We start from the raw sequence: 17,069 nt of genomic DNA, 5'->3' as shown, positions 1-17,069 counted from the left end.
AGTTTTTATTTCTCATTACCCTACTCTGATTTGATCGGTAGTAAATTAAACTAATTTCCCCAAGTCGAGTCTGTTTTGCCCATGATGCGAATTGGTGAGTGATCTTTCCCTGTCCTTATCTTGACCCGTGAGCCTTTCGTTATATTTTCTCTCCCCTGTCCAGCTGAGGAGGGGAGTGACAGAGCAGCTTTGGTGGGCACCTGGCATCCAGCCAAGGTCAACACACCACACAAAGATGGAATACAAACATCCAATTTAGAGTGCAAATCGTCTGTCTATAATGCACATTAAAAATGCAAACAAATCTCCAATCAATAAAACTTAAACCAAATCTTAAATCAAAACTCTGCAGATCTTCTTGCCTTACTTTTATATTTTGGCAGTTCACTGCACTTGGTTATACAATTCTCTCTAGCAGGTTTCAGCAGTTTGGAGATGGTTAGTGTGCCGAATGACTGACTCTCCAAGAGACTGTGGTTTCAGCTCTTGCTCAGATTCAGATATGTGGAAGTTGGATTTCTTTCTTTATTTTTTTTTTAACTAGTAACTAATAAATACCATAGCATGTCCCTTCCTGCTGAACTCATAACACTAGATACTACATTTAGACCTTTCCCACAGTATTTCTTCATAGAGCCCAATGCATTGCAACTCAGTGATCTTTCCTCCAGTTTAAAAGGAAAGACAAGGACAAAATCATGGCAAGAGCTGCATCTTGTTTTTTAAGTACAGTGTTTAATTGAAGGAAGAAGACTCCATGAAGAAGGGCGGATTGAATAATAGAAGAACAAAAACATTTATGAGGATTCAGAACATCAGTCTGCTTCAGTGCTACCCAGAATAGACTAAACGCAGAATTTTATTTGTAGCAAGATGGCAGAATTTATATACTGCTGGTAAATCAATTCTTTCATCCTTCTATATAAAACAGAAAATCAAGAGAGTAAACATGATGTATTTTATACTCATTACCTTAAAAGCCAGTCTTACAAAACCCATCAAGAAGGAAGGTGAAACAAATTCAAGACCTCTCACCAAATGCATCTCGCCAAATTGAACAAAACGCCTGCAAGCAAACAAGTCTGCAGTCTTGTTCTAATGGGAGCAGTATGTAGACAATTGCTCTTTTCCTCCTTATTTTACTCATTTAAGGCCAGCTTACTGATGTTGATACAGAAACTCCCATAGAAACTGCAGTTCTGAGCAGAGCCAAACTATTGGTTATTAATCTTACTTTCCTCTGTATTTTCCCACCTCCTTTAGATATCCTGTGAACCATCTCATTAAGAGACAAAATGAAACCAGACTAGATTTATGTAAATTAGTGCAGTTTCTGAGTATTTTTTTCTTCTGAGAAAGAATCCAAGATGCCGGCTGGCTTTTGTGCCATGAATAACGGCACTTTGCTTCCTGCAACTGGCTAGCTTGGGACAACGAAACTTAAGAAACACCATATAGCAAAAACAGGAAGGATCTTTCTTCCTGCAGCGCTAATGATTACAGGGTTCTTTCCCAGTCTATTAGAACTACTGATTATATTTAACTTTTTGTTTTTCAATTGAAAGTGACAGGCGGGAAAAAATATCTTGATAAAAGTCAGCATAATCAAAACGAATTAATCTGGACAGCACTTTTTCCAAGTGAGTTGCCAGCACATTAGCAAGAATAGAAAGAAGAAGATCGCAGTCACAAGCCATCAGCCTGTATTGGAAGCAGTTAGAAATAACTGTCCTCCAATCCCATTTTGCAAAGAAATCCACATCAAATGCTTTCTCACGCACTGAAAAAAAGCCAGTAACACCAAGACTGAAGTATTTGCTTCCTTTCTGTTTCTAAAACTCTCTGACACACTCTGCAGGTCACAAGGCGTCATGTCATCGTGTTACATTCTCAGTGGAACAGGGGAAAGCTTATCAGGACCTAAGGGAAGGCAAAGTAGACTGTAAAAAGCCTCCTCGAGAGGAAAAAAAAAAGTAAAATGCAAAAAAAAAAATCAGCAGGTACAATTCAAGAGTTTGTTCTTCAAAGATGAAATGTCCTGCTTGCACAGGAATTTAAATAGTTTTAAAAGTTTACTCAAATATGTTATTTTACTGCTAGATTAGAATAATGGCTTTCTTTTCCATAGCTGTGTCTCTCTCCTTGGCTCGGAGAAGCACCAGGATGGTGAGTGAGCCAGAGGCGAGGTGGGGGGGATCAGTGCAGTGCGGGCACAAAGGCACTCAGTAAAGCACAAGAAGGTTTGCAAGAGGAAAGAGGGGCAGGAGGGAGATTCTCCAACTGCAAAGCGTGCTGACCACATCCCAGTGGCCTGGGGAACCGCTCCTGCGAAAACACTAACAGCCAGCCACTGCAACCCACGACCCTTGCAATTACACTTGCACTGGTCTGCATAAGAAGCAATTCCTTTTATCCCACCAGAGCTTCCTGGTGCTCCTCCACCTCTTTAGAAATTGGATAAAGAGTATCTTTTCTTTTGCCAAGTATGCCACTGGTGTCCATTCCCCCACAATCAAACTGGTTGGAAAAGAAGGAAACACAAAGATGTGCAGCACAATACCGTACACATGATTTAAAGGTTCAAGTAACGGGTGGAGTGAGCAGAGACAGTGAATCAAACTCCAACACATCTTGAAGCTTACATTCGAGAAGAGAAAATAGACAGCAAATTTAACCATGGGGGTGGGGGGAGAGGGGAAGTGAACCTCATGAAGCAGCCACAACATTCAAATTCATTTTAAACATTTCTGTGATATCCACAAAGCCTAGAATAACTTCTCCATGTAATTTGCAACGCTAGCTGGCACACCGTAGGTGCTACTAGAGTAAATATCTACTCTCACATGTAGGTGTCAATTTTAAGACTACAGGCTACACCTCTGAACCTGCCACTGCTTCTTTCTTGAGATGAGCTCTCTCAACTATGACAACTGGCTCCTTGTACTATCTATAAATGTTCTCTTCATATGAGTGATGTCTGTTCTACATCTCAACAGGAGCAACTCCCCAGGAATAGGGAACAAAGAAGTTAAAATATTTTCAACTTCTTTAGTAGTAATGGAAAAAAATTTCCAAGAGTATATTTTACATTTGTAGCTTACCCAGCCCCTGGAAAAGCTCTGCTACAAGCAGCAACGCTGCTTAAAACTTAAGAGCCCTTAAACCGAATGATCAAGTTTTACAGGCATGGGTGGTACCTACTGATTCACCATTACTGATTTGCATTTCAGAAGTACAAATTTCAAAATGTTCATAACCGATTATAAATGCAATTTATAAACATTTATTTTGGCATGAAATTTTCTAGCTATGAGAATTGCTCTTCCCATTAAAAATATCTCAATGAGACCTGCTAAACAGTGTCTTCCCCCAGTGATTTCGGTCAAGATACCAGACAGAAAAATTGGTATAAAGAAAGCAGACACAAGGTACCCTTATGCTACAGGATTCCTTGATAAAACTCTTCCATATCCATACTTCTCCCAGAAACGAAACGAAGGGCATGATGTATCATTTACAACTTCAGAGATTAGTTTATTGTGGCAGAATCTTGGAGGCTGGTTAAAAAAATAAGATTGATATAATGGACAGTTTGATTCAAGCTTAAATATTGGGATAGCTACTGTTGCATTATACAACCAAGATGGATGACTGGATAAAGAAGTACTGAAAAAAATGCAAAAGGGCTTTATAAGAAGCCAGCCAAACATTAATGTTGAAATAACGAGTTCTAAATCCTGCAGAGTTACTTGAGAGGACAGAAAACTTATCATTATGGAAACAAGATAAATCTAAATAAGAGATATATTAAAATGCAGTAAAGCTGTCTGTGCTGGTTTTGGCTGGGATAGAGTTAATTTCCTTCATAGTAGCTAGTATGGGGCTGTGTTTTGGATTTGTCCTGGAAACAGTGTTGATAACACAGGGATGTTTTTGTTATTGCTGAGCAGGGCTTACATAGAGTCAAGGCCTTTTCTGCTTCTCACACCACCCTGCCAACAAGTAGGCTGGGGGTGCACAAGAAGTTGGGGTCAGCTGTCCCAGCCCTCCTAACTGACCAAAGGGATATTCTGCACCATGTGACGTCATGCTCAGTATATAAAGCTGGGGGAAGAAGGAGGAAGCGGGGGGACGTTTGGAGTGATGGCGTTTGTCTTCCTAAGTAACCGTAATGGCGTGGCTTTTGCTTTACCTATTAAACTGTCTTTATCTCAACCCACGAGTTTTCTCACTTTTACCCTTCTGATTCTCTCCTCCATCCCACTGGGGAGGAGTGAGCGAGCGGCTGTGTGGTGCTTCGTTGCCGGCTGAGGTTAAACCACAACACTGTCTTAATTCCTTTTCCAACACTGACAGTTTTATGATGAATATGTAATCAAAATGTTTTTTTAAAAAGTATCAGGTTATTTGAGTTGAAACAACAGATTACGTTCAAATCTTGTCATAATATTTCTTCTTCCCTCCAAGTCCATCATGTCTACGTTTTGTGAATATATATGCAACAAAAATGTTACTTTTTCAAAATTAAAAAATAAGCTTTTAGGAATCAAACTATATATATACTTTCATAAAAGCTTTTCAGGATATCGTATTTATTATATATTATGCAGCTAGCCTAATTAGATTAATTAGTTAAGCTGACAATCCTTAGTTAAGCTGACAATCCTTTAAGGAGAGATGAGCTAAGCAGCTCGGTGATTATATTCTCTAATAAACATGCCTTTTTGGTTGGGTTTGGGTTTTTTTTTGTTGTTGTTGTTTTTGGTTTGGTTTCAGCCAGCTTTCAGTATTAACTTCTGAATGCTAAACTGCTCCAGAGAAATCTTTACAAAAGTAAGCAAGCAGCTGGTAGCTAAAAGCTACCTTCTACTAAGCAATTATTTACACCAAACAGCCAAGAAATATAATGTAAACAGTATTTCAAGCATCTAAGTTCCTACATAGAATTACACACAACACCCTGATTAATTTTTACAAGAAAAACCATTAGTGTGCATCCATAGAGTTCTTTAATCATTATCTTATGCAGCAGTAATGTTGACAAGGCAGAGCACAACCCCTCTTTGGAAGCACTTTCCCAATCTTTAGTCACGCTGTCCAATATAAAGTCTCATGGATGCTGAGAAAATTTCATGTTTACCTGGCTATGCCGCGTTCACAAACAACATAGTTCTACCCTTTTCTACCCACAAAGCAAACTTTATTATGTCTTTAAACACACTGACCTCTAGGTATGGAAAAATCACAACTATAATATTTCTTGAATATAGTTTATTTATACTAAATTTTCAAGTTTGGTGGGGGAAATAACAAAATTAAGGAGCAATGTCTTCTTTTGACTATTTAATAGTCAAGCAAAGAAACGGGTGTGTAATTTAGCAGTGCCATAGTTACATAAGCATACATTTGAACACACATCCAATTCAAAACCCCCACCCTCTGGGAATCTGTGCCCTAGTTTTCCTGGTAGCCTACAGCACATGCCAAATTTGAAATGGAAATATTTCCCTAATCAGCTAAATCTGGGTCAAAATGTCAGCTCAGCTTAGGTCCAAGTCATTGCCACTCATGATCTCTAGAATGGCCATAATGAATACTTGTGCAGCATGAGGGACTCCAGACATCAACGGTGGGGCACAGTCTCCTAACAACTACCACAAAGCAAAAAAAATACATACACACTTATGCCTGCCTTTGGTACACGTGGATCTGACTGCTCACCTTAGGAAAGTAAGCAGCAGGACAGAAACACTGCACTTGTCTCCATTGCCTTTGTGCCCTCTCAGAGGCTGCGCGATAGTTCCTTTTCCATAAAAAGGCACTTCACAATCATGATTCTTGTTGGAATGCAGCTAATTTTCGCAGTAGCAGCTTTTGCATTGTAGCTATAGCAAATTAAAGGCACTTATTTTTAGCCAGTCAGCTAAGCTACCTCGACTAAAATATGTAATATACATAACATTTCCAGATAAAAGGCCACTTGCAAGGAAGGGGCAGACACACAACACTTAACAGGAGTTGCTCAACTGTGCTGAAGAGGAGGCTGGTGACAACAGCTAAACTCAGGGGTAAGCAGGTGGGTCTCTCACTGACACGTACCAAGCCCCTCACCATCTCTAGTCAGCAGCTACTGATATTTTGCAAACTAAGATAGCACAGACATTATTAGCTGTTCCTGTTCACTTATACTGTATTAAAAAAAAAAGCATCGATATAAAAATAGAACATTACACAAGAACGCAAGGTCTTCACTCTGCAAACTGCTAAAAAAAGGTGATTTATTAATTACTGAAAAAAACTGTGCTTATGCAATTATTGTTTTCAGTGAGTTATACAGACCAAGAGGACAAAACTAAACCCAAGTCTTAAAGCTAGCCTGTCCACTGACTTTACTAGGCTTATACCAATTTACACCAGCAGCATGCCTAGCTCTTCATTATGACACTTCCATTCTTTTAAGCCACTAATGCACAATCTCAGCATTAATTTCAGATAATTTTTCTAGTCTGTGGTAAAAAGCTATGTACATTTGATGTGTATGAATACATGCACATACACATATTAATCATACTATAGATAAAGACATGTTACAGAAACTTAAATTAAGTTGTAATGTGTTCAAAATTACCTTACTTTGCAAACGGTTCCCATTTTGATGTAGTTGGCCCATGAGTCAACAGAAAGCAGACTGAGTACAGTAAAACTGTGTTACTTGATTGTCTTGGACTGCATCATTACACGGTCTGGAAGTAAGACACCATAACCTATAAAAGGCTATGCCCTTCACCTAAACCTGATGTTTTCACACATTATATGTATTTTGTTGAAAATTGACTTTTGTGGGCTGATATCTTTTATACCTGAAGCAATCACCCCGAAGTTCCTGTACTCTGCCTAACCTGGTGCTGAGAGCAGGCAAACAGCTTTCCTTAGCTACGGAGAGTACTGTTTCGGGGTTAATCATCGGGGATTGTTTAAACAGAGGAACATCTGGCACACCTCCCCACAGAGACCAAACAAATCATTTCTAATCTCCCTCTACTGTATCAGGGTCTGTGTTTCATCCAGTGCTAATTCGCAGTTCTACTGTGCATTCCATCATTTCCACAATACTGTGTAGTAAAAAGACCCAGCTTTACGCTTATTCCAGCAGAGAGAAAACAGAACTGTAACCAGAATAGCTTTAAACTGCTAAAAGAAAGTTTATTTTTCTAAAGAGCACTCACCTAGTATTGTTGGTATTGTTTTTAAGAATACATTTGTGGTATTTGGCAGAGGTACTGAATTGTGCAAAACCAAGAGTTTGAAGAATAAACAGAGCAAAATGTGGCAATACAAAATGTATGTAATTTGCTATAATAGAAAGGGTGAAATGAAAAGTGACACCCTTAGAAGCACCAGTTCTATAAAAATTTCAAACCATCAATTTTACGTAGCAAAATGAACAAAGCAACTCTACAAGCAAGGCAATTACTTATTTCTCTTTTTACTAAATGCAGAAGAAATGGAATTAAGCAGAAACATTGTTTTTGCACTGCAAACATAAAAGCTTCAAGTTTCATATGTGAAAAGACTTTAAGCTTTTTTTTTTGCCCCCCTTACTTATTTTTTAATTGTTCTGCTCTCACTTTTCATCTGAATATTTTAATGTAAATGAGAAAGAGGATCATAGGTCTCCCACCAAGGGGCCTCAGTAGTGGATATACACAGGTGGAACTTTGACTAGGATAAAATCCATTACATTTTATTTGAAAGATGAAGAGGTATAAAGAAAAGAACAATCCTCTGAGAAGTATATCGCACAGCATCTGTGTCAAGCAGGGTAAGAAATATGACTATATTACCCAGCTGTGCTAGGCAGAGTATCATAAAACAATTTGAGATTCTATCTCTTAGTTTCATCTGTTAACATATGTCCTGTTTTTCAGGGAATAACCTAACACAATACAAGTAATTTAGAGGTAATTAACTGTAAAAGCCTTTGAATGGATTATCACTTCAACAAAGAAATCAAGTCATTATCTATATTCAGATATATTCAGGGACTCTTTCATCATAGAGCAATATTACTGCTGTGCATCTTGGGAGGTACACTGCATTTTAAAATCTCTCTGTATATTTCAGCCTTAGGACAGTAATCTGAGCTTTATAATTATATCCAAATTATCATTTCAAGTTGTTTTTACAGACTGACAGTGTTTTGGAAAAGAAACATTGGGGGTGTGTATGTATCTAGGATTTCGAGATGTTGCTGTTCTTTAACCGGACTTAGGTGATGGTGGAGAAGCAGGCCAAGGCCCTCCACTGAGTCGCTAAGCCACAGCAATGCCATCAGTCAGTAAACAAAACTCCCCAGCTTTTCTGAAATTTACATATTTTTGCTCCCAAATCAAACAGGAATCAGCCTGGACAGTTTAAATATGGAAGATCGTATCAGTAAAACCTCTAAACTCCATTTGTGTGCACATCTCCTCATGCCCATTTCGTTGGTATTAAGAAGAAATGATGATCATTGTATTTATCATGATACCTGAAAAGTTTATGTCTGGCAAAAAGTTCTGTTGTAGCCCATAATATTCAGTAAATCCTAATTCCTCTTCAGGAGAATGTGTAACTGGCCTTTTTATCTCCACCCTAACAACTGCAACAACATAGAAGTACACTGATCCAGGCACGGCCCTACCTTCACCTTGAAGAGGCCTAAACATTAAGAGTTAGTTATGCAAATATTGCTCAACACAATTCAAGCCATTACTTATACTTTAGACTGGGGAGACTGAACAGAAGCTATAGCAATGTGATACTAAGATTCCAAAGTGTAAAAGATAAATGACATTTACTCAGCAACACCACAGCTTCTGTATATTTAATGATACACATTAGAGAACCTGCCAACATCTGCCAAAGAAGTGATATATTAAGCAGAAAATTGGTCAAGTTAATAATACTAAGGGTTTGTAATTCAACCTCTGAAACTTCACTATTACTGGAAGGCATTTATAGACGAATAAATACATACACACGTATATCCAAATGGGCCCGTACATAATGGTAGGCCATACTAGCGCTTGTCAGGGCAGCTAAAATATACAGTATCATTTCTGTGTAATTGTCTACAAGAAGAAACAATTTACACCACAATATTTACATTTCTATGGATTTACATATACAACTTATTCACACATTATAAACATAGGGATGTTTGCAGATAATTTTTTCTGTCTATGATAATTTTTTCTTTCTATGCAATTATACCTCACAATATTTTTACATTTATGTCTATCTATATACATACTCTAGACCACAAATATCTATATATGTAGGTGTTATAAATAAAAATATTTATCTACAGAGGCAGTGTGTATTTATGCTTTCTGGCTAACTTGATGTAGGCCAGATTTCAAATTTTTTTCTTCTCACAAAAAAATTCCATCCTGAAATCTTGGCATACTTAAACGAGTGACAGTTTATCTTCAAACCTTTAACTGTTATTAATGTGATTTCTAGATATGTATAAGCTAATTACACATCATTATGACCTAAAAGCTTTTGAGCAGAACCATTTCAGTTCAGTTTCTATAACTAGTAATATCTTGGTTAATAAGTTTCAGTAACATGGGGTCACTTCATTCTTAATTGGAGCAGTCAGTGGAAGGAAAAGTCAGTCTGTGGCACAGAGACATTTCATTCATCCTGCTTTGCAGATGTAAAGCCTCAGCCATTTCAGCTGCACTTCAAGTTGTCTTAGGTATCAGATACATACATATTTAAATACTTTACACAATTGAAAGACATATTAACATTTATTTTGACTTTAAAAAATACCTATATAGACTTGGGAGCAATAAATGTTAATTAACTGCGTTTCTAAGACTATACAACCTTGTCTTGAAAAACAAAGTTTCCATTTCCTGGGGTTTCCTAAGCACCAAAGAATATGAAATTTTTCCATTTCCTGGGGTTTCCTAAGCACCATCAAAGAATATGAAATCATATGTCTTTATTTCCTCTGATATAACCAATCTACCAGCCAAGTCGCAGCAGGCGTGAGTTTGATCCATTTAACAGGTGGTCTTACAGTTTCCAATAGAGATGCAAGATCCCTGGAAAAGGCAGAGTTAAATGGCATAATAATCACAGGCAGGATTTTATCTTCCAGGAAGATGCAGATTTTTATCATCTGGAGAAGATCCATACACACGATAGACAGTGACCTCAGACTGGGCACCACATGCTGGTCATCAAGGTTGGCATTTCATTTGCAATAAATGTTACATATACTGGAAAAGACCAGCTCATGGTCTCTAGATGTGGTTCATGATGTTACCATATAGATTGAGATATAAATATAAATGAACTACTGCAAATTTTTTTGAATAGAAACCTATTTATGTTTAGACAATTTGGATTTTGAGTGAATTACCTTTGGAAGCATAGTAAATTTATTCTGAAATCTTTGTATGCGTGATGACCTTTCAGATGCTAAAGAGCTAGTAGAAATACAGCGTTATAGATGTAATAAAACAAACGGGCACTTGCTCTGAAACTGTAAATAATTCTTTTATTCATAGTTTCCAGGGATTCACTGAAATTTAAACATGCTGAAAACAACTCACAGTTCTGAATGGTAACTGAACAAATACCTTGCTAATCTGTTCAATTAGCATTCAAGATGGGTTCAATGTCCTCTAGAGGATTTTTGAGAACTGTAGAGTAAGTGCTTAGAAATTTTTTTTTTTTTTCTTTTTTAATACTACCTTTTGAATAGCAGTAGTCTTGGGTTAAACCAAGATGAAAATTTTGGCAGGTATTTCCACAAAAGAGATACAGCTCACTGCCACTGCCTTCCATTGCTGTCTCCAGGTCTGCACGCAGCAGTCTTTACCATGGACTTTGAGCACACGGCATACTCTGAGTGCCCAGTTAGGAAACCATATAACCAAACCAGAGCCTAAAGTGTAGGTACAGGGTATGTCTTGCTGATCTTCTTGCATCTCAAAGGCCAATAGCTCTTCCAAAAAGCAGGAAGCATTAAAGCTTAACACTACCAATTTGAGAAAGATGAAAACAAGGTAATTTCACTCAGTTTTAAGCCTCTATGCAACAAAACTAGCATAGGAGCTTCGCTAAAATCAGATTTTGGACTACAGAATACTGATCTTATCTAATCACAGTTTTTCATATTTACAGGTGTCATTTTTATCATGAAAATTTATAAAATAATCCCTGATCAGCACTCCTTAATTCTTAACAATACCAAACAAAAGCACTTGAAAATAGAGACATTTGTTGCCACAGGCTGGTACATGTAAACTTGTATTTAATCATATTGGAATAATTAAAAATAAGTTTTATTGAAATAACAGCTTCTTTTTTCTACCATCTACAAATAAACAGGAATACCCAAAATTCCACAATGCTTACAAAGTTTTCAGAAGAGAGACTTCTTTTCAAGTGAACGCTTCATCCTTTAAAGACTGTCCATGGCTTCTAACCTAACACCACAGCAATACTTTTCATACTCTGCGAGATTTCAGTACTACAGCACAGAATGTAACAGAAGGGGAAGGAAAAAAGAAAAGGGAAGATGCATGTTCATGTAGGAGCAGATTTTTTGGGGTGGCAGCTATATAAAATAAGTAACAGGAATGGAGTCAACAATGAAGCTAATACACGTAGATGAACTGCTCAGGTGAAATCCAAGCAGTCACAAAAATGCTTAGAAATAAAAAATTGTTTTGTATATATATAAAATATTTTCTGAGAGAGCTGTACTTTAGTCCTGTGCAGCCAGACCTTCAACTCATAAAATGGTGTAAGGTTTACTGAATGAAATGGGGTAATGTCATGTTACATTGCAGAAATACCTGCCTGATATATTTTTAGATACCTATAAAGTTCATTGTTGCTAAAGAACAGAATAATGATGGTATATAAAAGCAATACTGGTTTACAGAGTAACATTAAGATGAACTTTATATAAAGATTGAGCCTTATGGTATCATATATACCATGTAAATATAATATGCTTAGAGCTGGAGAGATTCATATTTTCAGAGAAACGATCGCTCAAAGTGTTTTAAAATTTTGGAACTGAAGCATTTCCTTTTTTATTTCCAAAAGGGAGTGTGTTTCAGATATGCCATTTTTAACATCAAATTTTAAAAATTTTGTCAAGAAACAGAAAAGTGATTTCATATTAAAAAAAGGAAGTGCTTGCAATGCTTTTTTTTTTTCCCTCCTCTCTCCGAACTTTAACTTCACTACCTGCTATAAAAAAATAGTTTTATAGTATGATTGTTTTCAGGGTTAAAAAGCAAATTCTTTACTATGGGAATGTCTCATCTTTCATTAGAACTGAATGATACCATTACCTCTGTGACCTCCTTCCTTCAGTCATCTTTTTGGTGCTTACATGATTAAGCATCAGTATTAGAGTATTCCAAGTAAGGCCATAATACTGATTCACGGATTTAATAATATTTTCTGTATTTGTCCTTACCCTGTTCTCTTCTGGAAGAGGGTAGGGCAGGGATTCATACCCTATTTCAGACCTTTCTTCTCAGTGTCTGTGTTCTGAGTCCTTGTACAGTTAGCAGAAAGAGCTTACCTCCAAGTTTATGTGATGGGGACAAAAGGCACAGGCATCTTACTGAGATTCAGAATTATCACAGGAAAAGCAGGCAAACAAATGTATTTTTCCTAACACTCTGAATGACAAGTGTAAAGTTAATGGCAACACAAAATCTTAAATCTGATAGATAAAACAATTAGCTCAAGAAATATTGCTTGCTTTCTGGCCTTCAAAAATGACTCTGCAAATCATCAGAAGATGTTTGTACTATAAGTATTCTAAATACAGTTTAATTTTAAGCTAAAGACTTGAAGTCCACAAAAGTGCCAGAAAGGCACTTTATGACCTTCCATCATTTCCCTTATTGCCCTTTCCAGATTTGCACATGCAAACTGTAACATCTTTGTCGTAACTACCTTCTGCTAGTTGTTTTCTGCACAGGGGGCTCATTTTTGTGTAAGCAGTTAGGTCTTATTGTTTCCTGCTTCTTGAAAGCAAGAGTAAGAAGTAAGCTTATAGAAGATTCATGAAGATCAGCATGACATATCCTTACACCTCCCAGCTTTGCCACTGTCTTTCGCCCTGTGTTAGTTACCTGTTTGCCTCCACAGGGTAACAGGGTATCCACAGAGCATCCAACATGCCAAGATGTGATCATGGGATAAGTTATACGCATTCTAACAGCACCTGATGACTTGCATCCTAACAGCAGTAGGAGGTTGTGAGAAGAACATAAAACACATTTATTAATAAACTGTTAAAGCTGGTTCTGCGAGAGGCAGAAAGCCGCGCATCAAATCTACTAATGCTAGACAGGAACAATTTTCTCATTTCTAGGTTCTGAAAAATGCCTTCCGAAACCACAGGGAAGGTACATCACACAGACAGGAGATACATCAACTACATCTGCCCATTCCTGGGAGACTCCTAGTGTGCAGATAATATGAGAGTAAGTAGCAAAGACTGACCACTAAAAAGGCATCAAACCCGTCTGAATAAGCCTAAAGAAGTTGAATGCTCATTCCAGCACCATACTTTGAAAGGGTACAATTGCTGGGGAGACCAAACGGTCTTATATTAGCCTTAAGAAAATACTTTAAAGTGCCTTTCCTAAGGGAAACTTAGCATTCTGGATTCTAATAAAAACCATGTCACAAAAACAATTACTAACAGGCTAACAAACTAGCTTTTTTTTTCCAGGAAGTTTATTCCGCCTGAAGCTTATTCTGATATGAAACTTTCTCTGATATAATCCCACCTGCAACCATGAATTATACTTATTTTAAACTAAGTAAGAGGGAAGATCAATTATGCACTTTCTCCTTCAAGCTTGATACAGCTGTAAAGATTTTAAATGTCTCTTCATCTAAAATTCTAGCTCTGTAAAGGGCTGAACTGCATCTATTCTAACAGACAATGTGTTTTCCAGACTGAATGTGTTTAACTATTGCTTGACATGTTTTTCTTTGATTTTCTGTGCCACATCTATGTGGACTGAAATGGGATTTAGATTGCTTAATCAATAACAGGTTATAAAAACACATCATTAGGAATGGAATTTACTTGAAGGGAGGAGGGCACCAAAAGCTACTAGTGCAATAGCATGGTCAGCAGCTCACCCTCTTGGTGCCAAGACTGGTGTCAAATAATAAATTACGTCAAGAGAGAGACACAGATAGCAAGCACAGTAACTGGCTCTATCATCAAAATGCTGGATTACTCTGTATGTGCATTTCATGAATTCTGGGCTTTTTATTATTACTATTAAAAAAAAAGCCACCAAGAAAAGGGAGACCTGCTGAGAAATATGAAGCTGTATTTCACAAGTTGTAATGCAAGAGAAAACAGCAAAGACCTTCATTTCCAAAACAGAGCTCAAACCTTAAGAGGAGAATTATTGATCTATACGGCATGCATCTTTTACCTATTTGTAATACATCTTGTTAGCAGATTTCATGAAGAGTAAGGAATAACTATTAAAGCTGGGAAAACGCCTTCATTTTCCAGTCAAAATTTGGAGGATGGTGAACAAATATCTGAGACTAGCTACTCTAGTATAGCCTGTAAAATACTTCCACATAAATAAATACCACATTTTATAGGACAAAGCTTGAACTAGCTCTTTAGGACACTATAGCATTAGCAACAGCATAATGGCAGCCACAGAAAGTAGATTAACTCTCCTACGGTTTTTCATGGTGAGATTTTACAATACTGTGACACTGCAAGTCTTCTAGGGAAGGAAAGTGCATGTATTTGTACGGCACTGAAAACATTTTGGGTGCCGCCATGATAACAAGACCAGCAGCAAAGACTTTTGGACTCAATCCAAGCGACAGGTTGAACTATCTTCTGGGAGAGAGGAAATCTAAGCTTTAAAAGCTTAACGTCTGCTTGGATAGTGACAACATTAATAGGATGTGAACTTTCCTTCTGAAAACAGTTTGTAACTGTTTCAAAAGTAGGCATCTCAGCTTCATCTCAGCATTCATCTGTCAGAGCTGGATAACGTTAAGAGAAACGCACACTTGTATTCTATTATCTTTTAATTACATTCACAATTTTTACTCTCAGAAGGCACCATATACATGAGGCTTTTAGTCTCTCCTAGAGCAGGACAGCTTGCTATGTGTTTGACAGCTGCAGCAGGATGTTACTGCTCCACCTTTTCTCCCCTTCCTTTCCCTTTCACAGGTAAACAAAGAATAAGGGGGGGAGGGGGAGTAATTTTGGACATAGTACCTCAACTGACCACTTGCAGAACACAGGACTAAACAATTTCACGTAGAAAAGAACTGGGGAATTTGCATCCTGACAGGGCTTCCATTAGTGTTATGATTTGCTTCTGCTCCTTTCACAAGGCTGTTTACACCTGGTGAATTTCCAGCTGATTTCGTATTTTTAAAGCAATTCCCCAGTTTGATTTGTTGCAAAAATCTTCCACTGCTCTTTGTTTACAATGTCTGTCTTTCTTACTTATGAGGTCTTCCACATAAATATTTTACTAATGCACAACAATACAAAACTGTAATAGGACTGCCTAAACTCCTTTCTTTGGGATAAATTGCATCAGCACAAGGCAGTTTTACAGGTAAAAGAAAATATTATGGCATGTCTTAATGACATGCAGCACACTGCTTTGATCTCTTAAAAAGGCATTTCAGTATAATGACTCCTATAACATAAAACATGTTTGCTAAAAGTAGTACCAAAAATTTGAAAGGATCAGTTAGTAAGCGATCTTCATTGTTTAAAGTGACTGTTTCTACCCACTTTTGGGTAGAAATAGAACCACACCTAAAAGCCCTTCTGTCCTATTCTGGACAGAATCTGATAATTTCTTTGAATATGCATTTTCCTCCTTAACTAAGGCATCCATTGAGGTAATGAAAAAACATATTTTGGGCCTGGAAAAATCACAAGCTTTATATATGAAACAAAGATTAAAAAACCCACATAAAATGTCCTAAAAAGAACTGAAGTGTTCCTAAATCATAATTCTACTACTGTTCCTAAATCCTAGCTCCCAGAGGAAGTCACTTGGATTTAAAATTATCTGTAATATAAACTGATAATTTAAATTGCCTCAGCACTGGCTTATTCTCTTAAGTAATTACACCAAACTGAAGCACCCTTTAGTGTTTCTCAAATAAGAAAATAGTTTGTAGACTTGGCAATTCTGTTCATCTTTAGTATAAAGTAAAACAGACTTGAATTAGAAGTAAGTCCTGAATATATGATTGATTTTATGTATGTTTTATGTATAAATGTGTTCTATCATCCTTCCTCAAAAAACATACAGCTAAAAATACATTAAAAGTGTATTAAGAGGTAAGGCTACCCCTGGCCAGCCTGCATTTTGATACCAACAGAAGTGAATTTATGAGCACTGTAGAATATGCAGAATACTTACTACCTTTGTGTGTACACACACACACTTCAGAACCAATCCTTTAGGCTGGAAAACAATATACAGGATTCTACAACCACAACATAAAGAGAATAATGAGGGCTCTTTTTCAACAGAGCTTTACGTATTCACTTCATATAACTGAGAAAAAGAAAGTTCTGTCTTAGCAGAACATAGTGTTTAGATTCAAGTCTTTAACTTCATCTAAGTCATTTATTAATATATTACTCTTCCTTTTCCTCTGCCTCATGAATTGCTCAATATTTGTTTGGGAATGGCACTGGATTTTCAAGTCATCTAACTTTTGAAATTTCACAATAATTTCCTTTTAAAATAAGTAGTAGAAAAATAGGCTGATCATCCTTCAGGAGAAAGGCAGGAGGCGGGGGGGGGAGAAGAAAGGATGTAATTGAGGTTATAAGCACAGCTGGCTGCTACCCAAGAATTCTACCAGCTGAACCACTGAATTAATTGTTGGCCTGAATTCTCATTACATATTGCTGCAAAATTATACTGCCCAATTAGGTTGGTAATCTAATATTCTAACTACACCTTAGATTTTTTGTACAGTACCCAGCAGTGAAT

At 37.1% G+C, this 17,069-nt stretch overlaps 1 protein-coding gene across 3 annotated transcripts in view; it reads right to left on the bottom strand.

The window, feature by feature from the left end:
- Positions 1–17,069, bottom strand: part of CCSER1 (coiled-coil serine rich protein 1) — a 687,005-nt gene that overhangs the window by 175,442 nt on the left and 494,494 nt on the right. The window lies entirely within an intron of this gene.

The sequence above is a fragment of the Aptenodytes forsteri genome, unplaced genomic scaffold (assembly GCF_000699145.1).
Source record: "Aptenodytes forsteri isolate BGI_AS27 unplaced genomic scaffold, ASM69914v1 Scaffold93, whole genome shotgun sequence".
NCBI lineage: Eukaryota > Metazoa > Chordata > Aves > Sphenisciformes > Spheniscidae > Aptenodytes > Aptenodytes forsteri.
The sequence above is the reverse complement of the archived record's forward strand: the minus strand, read 5'-3'. Positions and strand labels throughout refer to the sequence as shown.